This window comes from Kryptolebias marmoratus, linkage group LG11, assembly GCF_001649575.2.
Source record: "Kryptolebias marmoratus isolate JLee-2015 linkage group LG11, ASM164957v2, whole genome shotgun sequence".
NCBI lineage: Eukaryota > Metazoa > Chordata > Actinopteri > Cyprinodontiformes > Rivulidae > Kryptolebias > Kryptolebias marmoratus.
This window is the reverse complement of record NC_051440.1, coordinates 13499722-13519335: the sequence shown is the minus strand read 5'-3', so window position 1 is coordinate 13519335 and position 19614 is coordinate 13499722. Positions and strand designations below refer to the sequence as shown.

The 19614-nt window shown below is 39.7% G+C and overlaps 1 protein-coding gene across 1 annotated transcript in view; it reads right to left on the bottom strand.

Moving 5' to 3' along the window:
* megf11 (multiple EGF-like-domains 11) overlaps positions 1–19018 on the bottom strand; it is an 84372-nt gene extending 65354 nt beyond the window's left edge. The window contains exon 1 of the mRNA XM_017405514.2: positions 18833–19018. The gene's annotated coding sequence lies outside the window, so the exon portion shown is untranslated. The remainder of the gene's footprint in view (positions 1–18832) is intronic.
* Between the last annotated feature and the right edge of the window lie 596 nt (positions 19019–19614).

Below are 19614 nucleotides of genomic sequence, written 5' to 3'. Positions count from 1 at the left end.
AGATGGAAGAAATCAAGTTTAGGCTTGGCTCCATTCAGACTAGCCATTAGCTGGTCAATCCAGTCAGAATTAAACTATTTATTTTTCCAACTGAGGTCATTCAAGAAGCTACCTACAACAGGTAAAATAATAATTGTTCATAACCTTTCCACAGAACCCGCCCTTCAAAGAGCCTGAACTTTTTTGCTTAAGGGTTTTTTTTTTGTACGCGATTATATTTTTCTAGAGGGAACCTAATATGTGATGAAACAAAGCTGTTACCATCACCGAATACAATTCCCATTTACTGTTTTTCATCTCAGGTTTTATTACATGAATTTGGCTGCAGAACGAGACATTTTGTGCCCACAAGACGCAAAGTGGTTTTCAGCAAAGAAATAATCTGCAGCTGCAACTGTGGATTTAAAATCAACCCCCTGTAGGAGTTTTAATGTCAGTTCCTCTCGTATTTGATCTGGTCACAGTCTACCTCCCGTGAGTTTGTGTGTGCAGAACAGACGGTGTCAGAAGGAGTTTAGTGACTTTAACAATCTGAATGTCAAGGTCAAAAACTCCTTGATACCTCGCCGTGCTTGAACACACCCTCGCCTTTTCCTTCAGAGTGAGTTTGGACATTTAAATGTCTCTTTTAAAGTACAAACGCAAACTTTTATTTATAATGTGAAATTCCTTTTAAGGGAGCTGTAAAATAATTATTGATTCCACATACAGAAAGCGTGAACAAAATACTGCGTAGGTCAGAGAAGCTGAATCAATATGACACTCATCACTTGGGGCTCTCCTGTTTTCCCTTTCCCTCTGTGAGCTGGAAATCCCTGAAAACAGCATCTTTATGTTTTAACTTCCAACATGTTCACTTTACACCAAACAAATTGTTCTCCTGAGACCTTATTCAACCTAAATGTGTTTCTCTCCTGTTCGTCACCACTTTGATTACTGAGACTATGAAACCCTCCCAATCGATGAGCGGATGCATCTGTTCCAGCTGACAAACAGCTGAAATAGCAAGCTCTTTTTTAAGCTCTCGAGGCACATGTACAAATTTCCGAACACAGACTCAAGGTTTATGTGGGATTCAGTGCGTGTGATACGAACATCTGAATCCTGGCGTCCTCTTTCAACACCGGGGCATCTACCTGGAGAAACATTAACTTAGATGAGGCGGAGTCACCTTTGTCCCCTGGACTGCCTATCAGCAGAGACATTTGAATGATTAAAACCATGCGTCTAACGTCTGAGACTTATTGAAGTGCAGCACAATTAACCACCCTGTCCCCTGGATGACCAGTTGCAGCGCGGTTGGATGAATGACTCACAGCACGCAGGGCTGTGCAAAATCTCACCTCACATCTCTGAACTCGACTCACTCTGTTTGTCAGAATGCTTGCTTCTAATTCTTCTATTTTTTCAAGCTTGTTTATGCTGATTTTCCTCTACATAATCAAAACCACTCAACAGAAACATCACCTGATATCGCAATCTTGTCTGAAGCACCACGAGAGAATACCTGATCAGAGCTGTGTAACACGTCTTCGCACAATCAGCCCTTTATCCCACCTCTAAATTCAAGCGGAAGTCTCATATACAACTTTATGCGAATTCTTCCAGATACTCAATCTGTTTTGTAATCACTACTGAAGGATTCTGCAGCATCCTAATTTAGAGTGATCTAAAGGTTACCGATGTTACCACACTGCACAGACTGACAATGAGATAAACCCCCACGCTGGCGAGCATTTTCTCCCACTGGTGGCTTTGAGTCATTAGGAGTCAGGGCTCATTAGAGAGGCCATGGTGTGGTGCATCAGAAACACTGGTTCCCCTGGTTTCCACAACATACCTGAATGTCTGATGTGTTCGAGGCCAGAGGGAGAAGAAAGCAAACGAACATAAGCGAAACGCCCGAACCTCTGCTCACCAGTTGAAAACTATATTTTAGAGTGCCGTGATTGTGTTTTTATTGCTTAATTAAACAGGATTTAAAGGTAACTCCACTTTATGGGTGCTTTTATTGCCCGGAAATTTATACTTCACAATATTTAAGAAGGAATTATTTACATTTAATTTATTTTGCGCAATAGTTACTTTGTCAAATAAGGCGTTAAAAACCTCTCCTCTTTTATTATATTATAACTTTTATTTTCCATCTCCACCAGAGGCGGAGTTAGAATCTTGAACACCTGGGGCTCAACCCAGGCCAGATAGTTTTTAGATTCTTGTTAAGCTGGTGTCTCACTGAGCTGCGATGGATGGCGACTAGTTGGAGACACGAAACTGCAAGAAAATGTGCAAGTTTTCCCTTGAATACCAGGCTTGTGTCTATCACTCGAATGCACAAACTGCAGGCAACATTTGGGCAAAATTCAAGCATGCATAACTACCATGAAAGTCTCATTTTTGACACTTGTGACAGCTGCTCAACAGTCATAAGAACATTGTGCAACAATGTTGCAATAGTTTTGCGTGACAATTGTTACGGCCCTGGGCCTTGTTGGGCCTGGGTTGCAGGGCTTGTCTGTCTTTGTGCTCCTCCCCTTTACAGGTGCTGCTGATTTGTTCATTTGGCGCAGAGTACTTTAACCTGGCTGTCTCCGTCTTCTGCGTCGCTGGTTGCCCTCAGCGTCCACTCTGCCGCTTGGGATGTTTGGTGGCCAGGCCTAAGTTCCCCTCAGTTGTTTTTGTTAATAAACATCTATTTGTATGCACTTTAACCACGGTATGGTTTCACATTTTTATTACGACCCTGAGCCAGTTGTAACACAATTAAGAAATCGAGACCATATAAATATTAGAGCCTCTCTAAAGACCAGCCATCATTTTGTAAACAGACAAAATGATGGATGGTCTGGAGGTCATGCGGCTGAAGGCTGCAGCTTGTCTCCTTGCTGCTGTTGTAGTCAAAGATGGTGGATTCACATGGTCCAGTTATGTGTTGCCTGTAACGTCCAGTTCTAATTAGTCCCAACTGAGTTGCATAGGTCACCAACCTCTCACAAAAACTAAACTGAGAGGGCTTTCAGACGTGTTCCAGATGCCCTTTGTTATTACTTTGAGAGGAAATTTGTGGTACAGGTTTTTAGAACATGTTCCAAAAAGGCCCTGTGATTCACAAGAGAAAATTGAGAACCCTTGTGAATGTTTTAAGTCATTTCAGAAACTCCCTTGCGAATGTTGTTGGCAATTTGTCAGCAACACTCATCTCAATGGGACACTAGCTTTGGGAATGCACCAATTATTCTGCTATCTGTTAGCTATCCTCCAGCCTCACCTGCACCTCCTCATTTCAGAAAAATACCTTCTGATATTAAGAAAAACAACTGAGCTACTACTCGATGCCAACAAATACCAACAAGTTCACAGACAACATCATAAATGTCCTCTCAGAATAAAAACTATTGACATAAATCATTTATTTTATTTTATACATATTTTGCACCTGATAACCTTGTAAGTTTACTTTTAGATTAAATGTATCTTTAGATGAGAGACATTTTCAGATTCTTTCTATAAACTGATTATTTTATATTTGTCCAGATTTCTTATAAATAAATGTTCTTTTTAAAGAGGCTAAATACAGTATGTGCACTGGAATGGCAAATGTTAACAAGTCATAAGGCCCGAGAGAGAGTTTATTGCTGCTTTTATGGGAATTTGAGTATTGCTGACAACACAAGGAGAGCTACGGCAGCAGTGTCTTAAACCTGACCTCTCTTCTGGGTATTTTACTCTTTTATTACACCTCTATAATTAGATTTGACCATCTTGACACGATCCACCTAAAAATTAATATCAAGACGTTCAAATCTGAGACCAGACGCTCCACTAATGCGCTGCTTAGTTATGGTAATAGACATCAGCAGTTCGACTCTTTATATGAAGCATGCTGAGTTTAGATGAACTGTGCAGAAAATCGTACGTTGCTTTACTGCAACTGTGGGCTTTTGCAAAATATTTTCCAAGCAGAGTACAGATGAGCAGAGAGAATAAAAGTTATTAGCATGCACAGTATGCAGTTTGAAGTTTCTCTGGAGAAAGTCAGAGTACTCTGCATCTCCCTGTATATTTTTTCTTTGCTTAAATATTGTATCAAGTAATGTCAAATATACACTATAGAAAGGACGTTTGAAGTGGGCCTAATTTTGTGTATTTCTATGTATGCACTGAGTAAAAAGTTAAAGAAAACAAAACTTTCAAATTAACCAGGATGTAACATTTCAGATTTGATTTTGTCACAAATCAAATACAGAAACAGGTCCTAAAAACAAACAAACAAACAAATAAAAACAATATTACAACCATGAGGAAATTCAATATGATGTTATTATGATGATATTGTAAATTATGCAAATAACAGAAAATTTAATTAAATATGGCATTATATTGAGGTTGGAAACATGTAAGAAATTCAAATCAAAGGTTGGGAAGGATAACCTGAAGTGTTCACCACAGAACGTGAAAAACATCCATAAAGTTTAATTTACATTTGTTACTACTTACATACATAAAGTAACACAACAGCATCTGTTATAAGACATTTCTTGATTAGTGTAAACCACATGTCAAGTCCAGTCCATTTCTTTTTCATTTAAAACCAACCAGAACTGACAAAGTGCTGCACAAGGTATAAAATATAAAATCAATACATAGTAAGTCAGCAATATATATAAACATCAATAAAACTTTATCAAATAATACGACAATAAAAGCCAAGATACTCTGTTCAGCTTGAACTGAAAGTAATAAAAGGTCCAACATCAAACATTAAATAAAATAACAGATCTGCTGCCACATTTTAAACAAAGATCTCACATGATCTGTTAGAGCTCAAAGTACGTGTGGAGGATGAGTGTCAGCTACTACCACACCAAATTTGAGCTCAACATCTGTAAAATCACCCGAGTTATAGCCATTTCTGTGTTGACTAAACTGAATTAGCTGTGGCGGCCATTTTGAATTGGGCTGACTTCAAAAGTTGAACCATTGAAGACACACATCCAATGATTATGTATTGAGAGTTTTGTTAAAATCCATGCAGTGGTTCAGGAGATATTTTGCTAACAGATCAACAGACAATCACACAATCAGCCACTTTTCAGGGCAGCTGCAAACAAAAAGTCGTCATCCTCATTTTACAATACAGTCTTTACCTTTTTTAAAATGTGTCCTACAAAAGTTATTTTCTTATGAGTCTTGAAGCTGATAAATCTGATAAATGTTCTGGTGAGCTGGCTGGTACGAATCACGACCCAATAATGGTTTTAGATTCTCAGTTTTGAACATTTTCTGTTTATCACATCTGATAAGTGTGGTTGTTCTGTTGGTTAGTATGAAAAAGGAAAAACAAAACAAAACAAAAAAACTAGAAGTCTTGGGCTTTAAGTAGTTCTAAAACATTTGTTAATATTTATGATTTCATTCACCAAATTATTATTTGAAAACTTGAGAAAATAATCGGCAAACTGATTAGGATCTTATCTATATTTGGAAACTTTTAAGCTATCAACCCATAAATTTTCAAAGATATTGTGGTAATAAATAAATCATAAGATGGGGCTGAGTCGTTGAGTGGAATTACATTGTCTTATATTGAGCCATCAAGTTCTGCATATTGTATAAATAATATATGTTATATTTCGGAACCATATAGATTAAAGTCATGCTTTAAAGAGACTCTGTAAAGTATTAATGGACGTGTGACGAATCAGCTGACAGGGCCGAAGTCGAGGGCCTCATCGGCGGTTAGGAGGAGCGCCAGAGAAGATTTGAGAACCCGGGGATCGTCAGCACACGACGACACAACTTTCATGACTTTGATTCCCGGCTGGTTGTTAAAGCACCTGGGAGAATGCTGTGCGTCGTTTAACAGGAGCTTAATTCTGCTCGCATGGTTTATTCATGGGGCGACTTCTGATATCACGACTCTCATAAATCACACGGCGCGGCACGCTGGACGTCCACGCGCTCGGGCAGGGCTCACTAATCTCAACACCATCTTTCATCTGAATAACCTTGCCTTACTGCAGGGCAGGCCAACACCAGATACAGCCTATTGGAGAGACGCCCTCTTGGTACTTTTTGTTTTCTTCGCTCCTGGTTGTGGAAAAAGACTGCAGCCTGTCTGCGCAGACAAACACTCCCGGGCAGGAATCTGTCCTCTCTCTCTCTCTCACCCACAGGCAATAATGAGAAATTGTCTGCGGTTGGACATCAGAGAAACTAATCTAGTCTAACGTTAGCTTTATGAATGCAGAATCAGACACTCAAGGGAAGATAGCAGTGGAACTAGTCAGCCATCTGTTCAGAGGCTGCTCAAAGAAAGCAAGCAAAAAAAAAATAAAACAAAATGTGAAACTAATGTGAGTAAACACGTTCATCAAATATAGATAATAGAATAGAGCGTATAGGAAGTTTGTCCTCGTTCTTCTTTTGGTTTTTCCTCACTGTCAAACAAAATCCCACTGTTTGGTAATTAATTACATGTGGATTTTTAACATAACCGACACAAAATCCACACTCATAAACATGCCACCAATTACTTGCTTCAGGCCAACATTTTTCATAAGAAAGCTAATTAGTGAAACAGCACCACTTAATGAACCAAAAGCACAATGTGCTTGATGTCACATAGCTCTGCCTGCTGCTTAGAATAGCTGCTGTGTTCTGCCTCGTGCTTTTAATAACAAACTGCAGGCGTCACACTGACCGTCAAATGTGCTGCAATATCCTTCGGTACATCTGTCCTCTCTCCACAGCCTGTCTTTGGCCTCCGGTCGGGCTCCTCCATGCACCAGTAAGGATCCCCACTCAGACAATTATCCACCCTGTGACTGATTGCAAGTAATGAGAACTGATGGCGAACAGTTGGACATCTTTGGACAGATTAATGTGTGAATATTAGCCTGTTGAACCTTCTGCTCTCTCCCACCAGGAGGATCCTCAGCAGAGAGCGGAGCATATTTACCAGCCGTCCCGAGCAAGACAGTATTATCACTGGAGATTTCACAGGGAAGTTTATCGTGAATTCCACAGTTTTTACCGCACTGTCAAACATTCTGGTTATTAAGGTGGAATTCAGGCAACCACAGCTGCCAGCATGTTAGCAAAATTTCACAGCTTTTTATAATAATTTATCAAAAACAAAAACTTCAGCTTTGAAATTTAGTTTCAAAAAAGATGCTGTAATGTGTCATACATTGTCATTGAAGTTTTTACTGTCAAAAACTGGTAACCAGAGCTGCCAGTAAATGATTGTAAATTTGAAGTGTTACATAAATACTGTAATATGTTTTACAGTTGTATTGTCTTTATATTAGCTGAAAGACTAATATTATTATTTGTGTTGTTTCTCAGCTTTTAAATTTCCTTTGGAATTAATGAAATATGTCTATCCATCCATCTATCTATCTAAAAGTTGTTTAACATAAACAGAAATATAGTGAATATATTTTTATAATAACTCACTGTAGACACAGAACAGTTCTCAGCTATAAATATTATGTTTCAAAGAAGGATACCGTACTGTGTCATACATTGTCATTGTATTTTTCATGGTGAAATCCTGGCGACCACAGCTGCCAGAGTTTCTGTACATTCCATTTTTCTTTACAGTGTATTTCTACAGCTTCTGCAAAGTTAAGGTCAAAGTCAGCAGAAGGCAAGGTGTGGACAGGAAAACAAATGGAAGGAGGTAAAAGGAAAGGAGGCACCGAACAGGCGAGTAAAGTCAAGCTGAGCAGCTCGGGATGAAATGCTGAAACAACAGCACAGCTGCCAGGGCAATTTTACACTTCGATAACTTCACACCTCAGCCACCAGCCCCTTCCAACTCTGAACCTTGTGTCTTCTTTGTGTCTTCATTTATTTTGTGTCAGTGTCCAAGATGTGAGAAGCCAAGCAGTGAGGGAGCCGTCCCAAATGTCACATGGTAAGCGGCGTGTGAAGAAAACGGGGGTTAGAAAGGAAGAGAGAGACCAATGCACTTGGATGCACTTCGCTTTCTCTGAGGACCATCCTTTGACATCTCAAAGGACTTCACATCACACTTAGGAAAACATATACCATGTAATTCTGGATTGACATACTCACCCCAGTCAAAAAAGTGTTCTTTTTTTTTTAATATGGCATTTAAAATTTAGCACAAGAACACGTCTTGTCAGCAAGTTGTACCTAATCTTTTTTATAGAAAATGCAAACTTCATTTTTTGAAGCATTCATAATTTGTCTTTGATGAATCTGATTCTGTAAGTGACACAAGTACAAAGAAACTTTTTTGTCTTTGTGCTCATTGACCAGCTTCATTTTATCTGAGAATTAAAAAAATCTACACTTTTGAGCCAACAACACATTGAAGATAAGTTAAGAGAGACGCATATTGCCATTGTGTTACATCATATTTCTTTTTAAGCACACTTTTAAATAGTTTGGGAACTCAGAATACTAATTGTTTCACTTTGTAAGTGGAATCTCTGTCCATTCTTGCAAAAACACCAAAGATTTGAGATGATCTTTTAGATGATCGTCGGCAGATTAATTCTTTCATGCATGCATTTTGAAGCAATCCTCTAGACTGCAGCTCCAGATTGCGGGCAAGTCAGTCAAACATGTCCACTTCATGTTTAAAATGTCAGGCTACTGTGAGTCACGCTGAATGAGGTCTGGAAATGTTCTGCCGAAAAACTGTGAAACTCAAAATAAATGTCACTATGAAGGTAGCATTCAGTGCAGCACAAAACCTTAAAACCACCACAAATAGCCTCATACTTTGTTTTCAAAGAGCCATATTTTCCTGTAATCTTTTAAAGTGGTTCTGATTAATAGTTCTTTGGACTTTCTGGTGGCCTTTCAAACTTTTTCTTTGGTTTTCGGCTGTTTTCTTTTTTTTTTTTTTACTTGTTTTCTGTCCAGTATAGTGTTTCCCCACATCAGAGGTCCCCAATCCTGGTCCTGGAGGACCACCATCCTGCATGTTTTAGTTGTTTCCCTGCTCTTCAGCAGGTCTCCAACTTCTGCAGAAGCCTGTTAATCACTCAGTCACTGAAATCTGATGTGTCAAAGCATACATACGACATCACAGAGGATGGTTTATGCAGGAACAGTAGACTTTAAGTTAAAGTGTGTCACCTACCACCACTGATACATACAAAACAAACTTCACTATTTATTCTCACAGGTCAAATCGGTGCACATGTTGTAAAGATGGGATTTTTTTTTTTCATCCAAAAATAATCATTTTGAATGAACTCTTTAATGCTGTGAGAAAGCTCTATCTCCTACGTCCCTCTTTAGATCAGTGGCGTCCGCCCACCGCTTGTGCAGCACATTAACCTTCTGGATCACTGGTCAATGACTGAAAGTGGAATGACCCGCCATCGTTATTATTAAATCTGTGCTCTTGCGGCATTTATGCTACAACCAGGTGATCTGAGTTTGGTGAAAGGAGAGCTCCATCAGCGGGATTTGCATTAAAGATGGGTGCCCCGGTTTTTCAGCCAGCATGACCTTTTAAATGTCCTTGAATGCACTTGATCAAAATACACCTACTTAAACTTGATGCATTAAAAAACGAACACAGCGCAGGCTGCTTTTTTCCGGCCTGCCTGATGAACAGGAAAAATTCTCTTTTCCTTGTGGACACAAAGGACTTAAGTTAAGCCTAAATGTAAGTGATACAAAGCAAACACGGAGGCAGGGAAAGTGGAAATATGAGGTTAGTTTAATGTACTGTAATTGGAATAAATGTAATTTTAGGAAGTCATCTACTTTAAGGCTGATTCTTACTGCATTCTGCAACAAGAAGTTAAACATTTTCAACTAAATTAAAGCGATGCATTCTTCAGACATATTTACAAGCCCTGTTTACCGTTTCACATTTTTTCCAGTTTTTTCTCTTAATTCCCAGATGATTAAAATCTTATAAGAGCTTGTTTAATAATATTTTTCTTTTACTTTTCTGTGTGCTCTCAAGATACAGCCTGAAACATGAGGAGCAGTGCTTTAATATTTGTGAATGTGACAGAAGTTTCTGTTTTTATATTAAATATTATTAAAGGGCATTACCAGATTTTTACAGAACAGAAGTCATAAAAGTGGATGTAGATAAAGTAAATATTGAAAATAGATCAATTAAAGGACATTGGTCAATTATTTACTCTGGGAAAATTATTTATTATTATTTATTTGAGTGTTCTGCTGTGAATCTTGTGAAATTAGAACTGCAAATAAACTTTTTAGGGAACTGTTTATTGCTTCTTCACATCTGCTTGGATGTTTGCTGATTCCCAGCACTCATTGCTCGCTCAGGTCTTTCCTCAAGATTTCATGGTTGAAATAATATTTTGGCATTTTAGACATTAACCTTATTTTCTCAACTGAACCACCTTGTGCTCTTAGGGTCCATGCTTTGCGGCACGGTCCACTTTTTCTACCTAAACAGTTTGAAGACATTTTGAAGAAATTATTGTCCCATCAACGGTAGAAAGCTGTTCTCTTGGCCCAAGTTAGACAGAAACAACTACTAAACAGCAACTACTGCCAAGCATTACAGACGAGTTAAAGTTCACAGGCTGGATCCTATCTGTCCTTGAAACATTTTCCAATGAACTTCTTCTGATTTGTTCCTTTATTCTGAGGCAAACTGTAGTCAGGGCAGCACAAGCAAAGGATTTCCTATTGCAATGTTGCCATTCTCAAAGTAGATGATCAATATTCAACAACGTATTAATGAACATCAGTATTAGCCAAAGTGATATGATCCTTTAGTTGTTTAGACATTCGCTTTAGTTGCAGCGTAACCTCACAGAGTGTTCAGGATCGCTCTGCAAGATTTTGTTGTCTCCCACGTCTGCAGATAGCCCCAGTCGTCTTAAATTTACTTTCTTCCACCGATGCAGTCTGTATTACCGATGGGTGGTCGAGTCCAAACTCCTCAGAAGTGGTTTGTTACCGTTTTCCAGCCCGACGCGCAGGGACAACGTTTTTCTGAGGTCCTTTGAAATCTGTTGTTACACTTATAAACACGTTGTGAAGATTAAAGTGTAAAAATCCATTTCTTGAGATAAAATGCGGCTCACATCCACTGTCAGGCTGGTAACTGAAACCATTTGGATCTCTGAATGAAAGTGGCGTCCCTAGCTGCCCAACATGTCAACGCTTTAAACAAAAATATTGTAGTATATGTTTGCGCTCAATGTATGTGAAGGCAATGATTATCAGCTACTAGCACTCCTAATTTTAGCTCAGTTTCTGTAAAATTAATGGAGTTATAGCTGTTTCAGTGTTTGCTCGTGTTAATTAACTGTGGTGGCCACCTTGAGTAGCTTTGACTCCAAAAGTTAATCAATTGTAGCTGTATGTCCAACGATTATTTTCTGAAAATTTAACTAAAATCTGTCCACTGGCAGTAAAATATTGTGATAATACTTACACACACATTTTATTTTGAATCTTTTTTTTATATAAAAGAAACACTTTTGATGTTTGTTTTATTGGTTTAATTGGGTTGTCTTCATCCACTTTAGTACTTGTGTGAAAATCGGATTTATGTGTGATATTTTACAGGTTCGCATCAGTTCCACCAAAACTGCACTGTATTTATAAAAATATAAATAAATAATGGAGGGGGAAAAAGAAATTCTTTGCAGTCTTCTCTAATTTCACAGTTTTTTTTTTAATTCCATTTTCAGACTCTTTTTTTCGCTCAATTATCATCTGCAGGCAGGCTGCTGTGTTGGTGCAGGAGGGGGCCGGGCGTTTGTGCCCTGAACTTACCCTTCCTGTTCAGGTTTGAGTGTGAAAGCATCACCTGCGAGGCGCGAGAAGAGATGGGATGAACCGCTGGCTGGTGTTTTATTCATGAGTCGCCCCTGCTGAGAGGGCTGTTCTTCAGCATCCAAATCCCAGCTGTGGTTCAATCTGTGCCCCATTCAGCGCTCTGACTGCTGGTCATTGATCACACAAGCAAGGTACCCGAGCGCTGACTGAGTGCAGGGGCTTTATGGTATGGGACTCAAAGCACCTCACTGATATCGCAAAGATCTATCAGGAGAGACATGGGAAATGCTCCAGAGTTTTCTCGCCCAAACTGATCAGAGGAGACGCATCGACGGTATTTGTTAAACAGGAGCAGTGCAGCATGTGGCTGAGATGAGACGGCAGTATGTTACATGTCAGATATTGATTAACGCAGCAGTGGTGCAGAGCGAAGGCATTTCTCTTTTTTTGAAACAAATTTCTACGCTCCCGCGATCAGGTCCTTCTGTGAAAAGCGCCGAAGGCAAGATATCACCTTCTAATAGGCATCATAATGTTAATGGACAGTTGAGCTCAGTGAATCATTTGTCTGCTTTAATCATCTGTCACACATTGGAAGCCAAATGTGGCTCGACCGCTACACCTTCCTGTCTGCATGTGTCAGGACGACGATCCTCCACCATTGATCATGCTGGAGAATAAATGCAAAATATGGAATGTGAATCATAATTATTGTATCGCTTAGCCTGTCAAGACACATGATACCGCAATATTGAGACCATCTATAAGAATTTGTGGCCCAAAACGTTAAAAGGATAGTTCAGATCTTTTGAAATGGGGTTTAAGATGACAGCAACCCATTTTGGTCTTGTGGTCACTCTGACCAGCCATTAACTTGTTCAATTTAAACTCTGTGTTTCAAAACTGAGGTCATTCAAAGAGCTATCTCTAACAGGTAAGATATTATTCATTGATCATTTTTCCACAGAACCTCACTTCAAAAGGTTTAAGCGATTGCTTTCATTGCAAGGGCGATGATGTTTTTGCTCGTGTTTGTAGGGCTAGCAAAAAATCTCATCAACCAATAGATGGATTTTAATGAAACTTTCAGAAAGTAAATCATTGGACATACTTCTACAACTGATTAAGACGGCTTTGCTACCTTAGCAAAGACAGAAATGGCTACAACGTAACCAGGTTTAAAGAACTTGATCTAAAATTTGTTGTGGTAGTAGCTGAGAGTCATTCCCAACGTATACTCAGAGCACAAGATCTGTTTCGGCAACTGTGTCTGTCTGGCTGTTAGCAAAATATCAAATAAACCATTGAACACATTTTAATAAAGCTCTCATAAAGTAATCATTTGATGTACATCTACAGCTGATTCGTTTCTGGAATCAATTTAATTCAAGATGGCCACCGCTGCTGTCAACTGTATCCTACATTTCTGTGAATTTTATACACATTGAGTTAAAAATTTGGTGTAGTTGTTGTAGCTAGAGTCATTCACAACGCATATGAGAATGCACATAATGTTGATTTCAAGGTTTGCCAAAGTGGTGGGCAATATACATGCTTTTAAAGAATACCAGGCCTTTTGTCAGGTCATGTTTTTAACAAGTGTTTACTTAGCTATTTTTTTTTCCAAACCTTCATAGACACATTGGCTCTTTCCTTTTTTAGGAAGGATACATTTTAAACTGAAATATGATTTGTTTGGTTAAAATTTTACTTTAAAAAACGATAACCGCAAAACAAAACGGATAACTGTCACACAAAAAAAAGGTGTTGAGGACAGTTTTTTTCTAAGTTTTCCGTGAGTTCTGTTGGAAATGTGAGTAGTGTTGGGGTTTTCTATTCAGCTCGTATTCATCAGACTGATGAATCATCTCCAACATAGGACTTCTTAGAATTCTCACAAAGGGAATCACATCCATTCTGAGTCATTTTCTTAACATTTCAAAATGCTCTTAGTGCCTTTCCGTACCTTCTTGGCGCTGTCAAATGACCATTAAATATTAAATTTCAGCATGTTTCTGACAGGACCATATTTCAATCCTCTACTTCAGCTCTGCGACTCTGCTTTTCAGGAGAGAAAATTAGCAATGGTCTCTCTCTCAAAGTTTAAATAATTGATTAAAACATATCTAAACTCATCATTAATTAGCACTAAAGTCAAGTAAAGCTCATCTGCAGATGCAAAGCAGCGAGTAAACTATAAGCAAAACACATACAGCAGAGCTGGAAAATAGGATTTTGCTGTCTAAGGGACTATGATGAATAATAGCCTTATCAACAAAGCACAACACATCGTAACATGCTGAGATGTTATCACAGCTCATTTCCTCAGCTCATCCTGTATTTCTAGTGGAATATGTGTTGTGCTCGTCTCCTTGCAGCCTTGCTCGTGTCAAAACACTTTCTGGCTTTCTGGTGGGGGTCTTTTCTTTAAGACAAGAATGGACAAAAAAAAAAAGTGGCAGATGTAAGCAGATGCATCAGCAGTATTAGCAAAAAGTCATCAAATTCCCACAAGGGACCTGCATGTCATTAAAACAAACAAGAAAAGAACTGATCAGTGCATTAATCAGCGGTGGTCCTGGTGAGCTGTAGTCTGTGGCGTATCTACCCAGGATTGCACCTGAGGGATGGGGAGATGGGGAGGGGAGGGATTAACGTATAGCTCCACGCTGCAGCTCCTGTATCTGAAATCTGCCTGAGCTCATCGTTTCTGCACCTTGCTAAGCGACGGTGGCTGGGTATCAAGCTCAGGCAATCTATTCCTCCGCAGAGCGTTGGCTGACCAGCATCAATGCCATGCATTGTCAAATTATTAATTAAATGCATGCGAGCATAATCAGATGCAGACACAGCCGGACCTCTGGGGCAGCAGTTGAAGCTGAATCTAAATTGCAAACGTCCTCTGATTTTTTTTTCTTTTCCTCAATGCCAGCCAGCATGGCTGTTTTAGGAGCAAAAATCTTGTGGCCTTTAAAATTTTAGCATCACTTTGCACTTATTCAACATTGTTGTGATGCAAAACATGTGCGGCCGCAGCTCTGCTTTGATGCACAACACTGATAAGAGAAGATGTGTTCATTCAGAAGAAAAAAAAAAATTGTTTGCAACAAACTTGCAGCTGATTTTCCTGAAAAGCGCAACCCTACAGGCTGCCGTGTAAATCTCTACACACACAGAACATATGAGATGCAGGTGTACGCTGTGATATATATTGTTTTCATTCCCTCTCCACAGCTCAAAATGTAAATGCCACAGCTTTCAAAAGCAAAGTCTGGCTCCTGCCTCCATATATTTCATTAACTTTTGTTAATGTAGTTGCTATGGCTCCGGGGTATTTGCTGAATGCTCAGTGTGCTTTTGCTGGAATAATAAGATCTATCAGTCATCGCAGAGCAAAAACAGCTTCATTTGCAGAATAAAGGTCATTCCAGCTGCTACTTTTAAGAAACCCTGACAGAATACGGTGTTCAACACAGCAAACTGTGACAAACTCTGCCCTGAAATATTACAGCCCATTGAGGTGTGCAGTTCTAAAAATTAGTATCAAACCCCTAACACAGCGCTGAACTGTGTTTGCAAACTGGACAACTTAGTCAATGTTATGAGCCGTGAAAGGAGACAATGTTTTTCCTTGTTTCTGTGTTTGTCTGTAGATTTAGCAAAATACCTCGTGACCCACTGGACAAATTTTAATGAAACTCTCAGAACGGACATCTACGGCTCATTAACTTTTGGAGTCAGCTTGATTCAAGATGGCCACCACAGCCAAGCAACATGAGCCGACACAAAAATGGTTGCAACTCAGTCACTTGTACAGCTATTGAGTTAACCCTCTCAGGCTCAAATTAAGTTTTAGTCACAGGAAAAATCAGATATTTGGGGAAATTATTATCTGAGTAAAATAAGGCTCATAAAATATGAATGTGGAGTAATTAGGTATATGCAATTCACTGTTGCAAATCTGCAACGCCTCCCTTGAGAGAGTTAAGATTTGGTGTGGAAACAGCTGAGATTAATTAACAACACGTACTCTGAGCTCTACACGTGGTGCAACATCCTTGTTAACTATTAGAGTCAACCCTGTCTGTCTGTTAGCAAAATATCTCATGAACCACTGGATGGATTTTACTGAAACGCTCACGAAGCAACCATGTACATGTACAGCTGATCAATTCATTTTACAGATACTAAGCTAGAATTCGGTGTAGTGGTAGCTGAGAGTCATTCACAGCACATACGCTGAGCTTTTACTCAGCTTACAAGAACTCACAACACTGCATGAGATCTCACACAAAGTTGCTTACAAGGTTTGACCCAAAAAGCCATAAATCTGCACCTACTTATCAAAAAATGGTCTTAGTTTGTACTCTGTCATTAAAAGGCACCAGGTGATAGGCATTCCTTTAAGGACTGCTAAGTCTTTAATTCATTTGTGCATTCACATTGCTAAAGCTGCTAACAGCATAGGGTTTTGAAAAAACAAAACAAAACATATATTCTCCCTTTTTTGGCAATTAAAAGATCATTGAGCTCACATTAATCCAAGCCATCGGCTCATCAAGCATTAATTGCATTTATTGAACAAAAGAAGTCAGACATAAATGTCTAATCTACGACGTGAATGGCTAAATTCCTATCACGGAAACTTTTTTCCGCCCCTTGTTTTTCATGAAAATGTGCTTTTGTGAAGTAAGAAAGCTGTCAGCCTTTTACAGGCAAACTCTTTCATTAATCAGCACTAATTAAACATATTGATTGAGCAAAACAAAAGGATCTACAGTTAAAAGGGTTTACTAGGCTGTAAAGTGCGCACAACAACAACAACACCAACCACACTTGATAAAATTCATGAGCATCCTGCGTGCCCTCAGAGGATCCATTCCTTTCGAGAAGCTGGGAAAAAGTGAGACAAAGCGGTGTCTGCTCCCTTATTGTTGAATAATGTCATAATTTACAACGTCTCAATGGCAAATTCTGTCCTTGGCTCTGCTGAGAGCTGAACCCTCTGGAGCTGAACCGAGTGTCAATTTGTTTTCAGCATTGATGGGAAAAAATGCTTAAAGTCCTGCAACCCCTGAGGACCAGCAGTTGGTTTCCAGCAACAGCCTGCAGGTCACATGCTTCAGTGGAAAAAAACTACTTTAAAACTTAACAACAAGGCTGCAGAACCTCCAACTGCACGTCATGCCCTTATAGACTGAAAAAAAAACAATTTGTCTGCAGGTCCAAATATGACAATTCCTGCAAAATTTCACACATTACAAAGAAGCATGGGGCACACTGTCATAATGTTTCCACATTAATTTATAAAAATTACAATTAGAATGTAATGCTAAGTATCAGATAAGTTCATCTGTCTCACAGCAACCAGTCTCCAAAGATGACTATAAAGCCAGATTTGGTTAAATTATAAGATATCAGCTACATTTAAAACTTTTAGATTTTAAATAATTACAACATCAAGACTGATCATGTAGCAGTTTGCATTGAAAAGCAAATAACATCTTAAACATTGAATATTAGCTTGGAGGATTTTATTTATTCATTTATTTACTTGGATTTATGTGGGTGTGTTGTTGTGTTCCTGTGTGGGGAGGTTAAAGAATCTGGGATAATGATGAAAATATATATATATATATTTTTACAGTATGCTTGAAATAAAAGAGTGACAAGGTAGGCAAAGGTTGTTGTTGTTTTGTTATGTTTTTTTTATAAAGGAAAAAACTAATGAAAAATAAAGAAAAGAAACAAAAATATACACATTAAGCCTCAGGATACAGCAAATGTCAGTCTGGGGGTCAGAACCAAACCTGCGTCGCTGTGAAGCCGAGGAGCATCGGTGATGAATGACTTCATGACAAATTGTTATAATGCAGAGAGCTCATGCAGAGCATCATGGACCGTAATATATGCAGCTCAAACAGGGTAAAACAACAGGATCCTGAGTGTGTGAGGGTGTGTGTGTGTGTGTGTGTGTGTGTGTTGGAGGAGATGGGTGGGATTTGCCACTGATTTGAATAAATATCTATATACAGATTTTCCAAAGTGGCATTTTGAGCTGTTTATTTCTCTTTGTGAAAGAGCCTCAGCAGCTGTGATGTCTTCATTATCACACGGTGCTGCCTATCCGCTCCTTGTAGACCATAATGCAAGTTTAATCAGCTGCCTCCGCTTGAACTCGGTTGTCATCTAGTGGCTCAAAGATGACATGACATCAAGTGAGCCTTGCACGCAATCACCACGCTCATCCCTGCAACATGCGTCCCCTAAATCTCCCAGTTTAGAAATCAGAGGATTATCTTAATCCTAAAAAAAAGACTCAGTCTGAGACAAGGGGGAAAAAAAGACATTCAACAGGAGATACTTTGAATGGGTGTTCGTGGCAAAAAAGGAAACCCCGACAGAAATGAATCAGTTACATGACAACAGGGACCAAAGTTCTCGGAAACAGGGGAAAGCGGGAGTCAGACATGGATGCTGAAGCGGTTTCTATCAATTATGCATCCTGCAGCACATCTCCAACCCATCAGCGTCCAGTGACTTCAAGCAGGCGCCCAAAACCTTCAAACTAATAAGATGTAGTTTTCATCCCAGAGTCGACTGGGAGCCTTAAAATCAGCACACCAGTCTGCATGCTGCATTTTTATTCATTCATTCATTTGTTTATTTATTTGTATCTTTTATAGGACTCTCCGGGATGCTCCAGCCCTCTTCTTTGGCACAGAGCGCAACATTTCCGAAAGGGAAAGACTCGCCAGTAGCCTCATTAAATAGAAAGCGCTATTTGTCACATCAACTAACAGCAGCAGCAGCAGCAGCGGCTCTCTCCTTCCAAACACACACACACACACACACACACACACTGAGCTGCAAGTTCCTGCGGGTCCGTTCAACAACACAAACAGGAGATGTAGTTGTCTGCTCATCCCCACAGGAAACTCCTCCGCTGTCAGAGGCGACGAGGATGATGAGGATGATGAGGATGGCGATGATGAGGATGGGACCGCTGCGGAGACACCAGTCGAGCCGATACATCTCGGAGAGAATAATCACAAGAACTCACCGTCTGCGGGGAGGGGGGGAAGGTTGGGTGGGAGGGTACGAGCGATCACAAGAGTCTCCACTGCGCGACGCGGTCTGCCGTCGCTCACAGAAAGTCAGTAACTCAGGTAGTTTGTGGAGTTCAGGTGGTGCAGAAGTCAGGTGCTGCCGCCGCCGCTGCTGCTGCTGCTGCTGCTTCCTCTCTCCTCTCCTCTCCTCTCCATGCACGCGGGGAAGCGCGGCCCACTTTAAACTCTGGTGACGTCATGGGTGCTGATGCTGTCCCCCCACCACCACCACCACCTGCTACCTCCATCACCTTAACCCCGCTCTTCTTCCACGAATAAACCCATTGTCTTACTCTGTAACAGGGGGGGCAAATGGTGGATCAAGGTCCTGATCCCGGACCCAAACAAAGTCTTATCTGGACTCAGATCGGATGTTAAATTTCAGGAGAATGAAAATATCATTATATCCAGTATACATATTTACTTGCACACTATTTCCCATATTTGCAGTAATAACTCAGTTTGGGTGGCACAGCTTTTCTTCAGTTTATGGTAATCCCTTTTAGGCCGTGCAGCTTTTCTCTTATTTGAGTTCATTCATTTTAGGTAGCTGTCAAAATCCTGGGCTTTTCTGGTTGTTTTTGTTCTTATTTATTCAGTTCAAATTTGGCATCATAGTTTCTTTTTGATGATCTTTGTTGCTGCTTTTCTCCTCAGTCATTCCTGCCTTCAGTCTACCACTCACACCTGCTCCTCATATTCATCAGTCTCACCTGTTCCCACTAGTAATCATCCT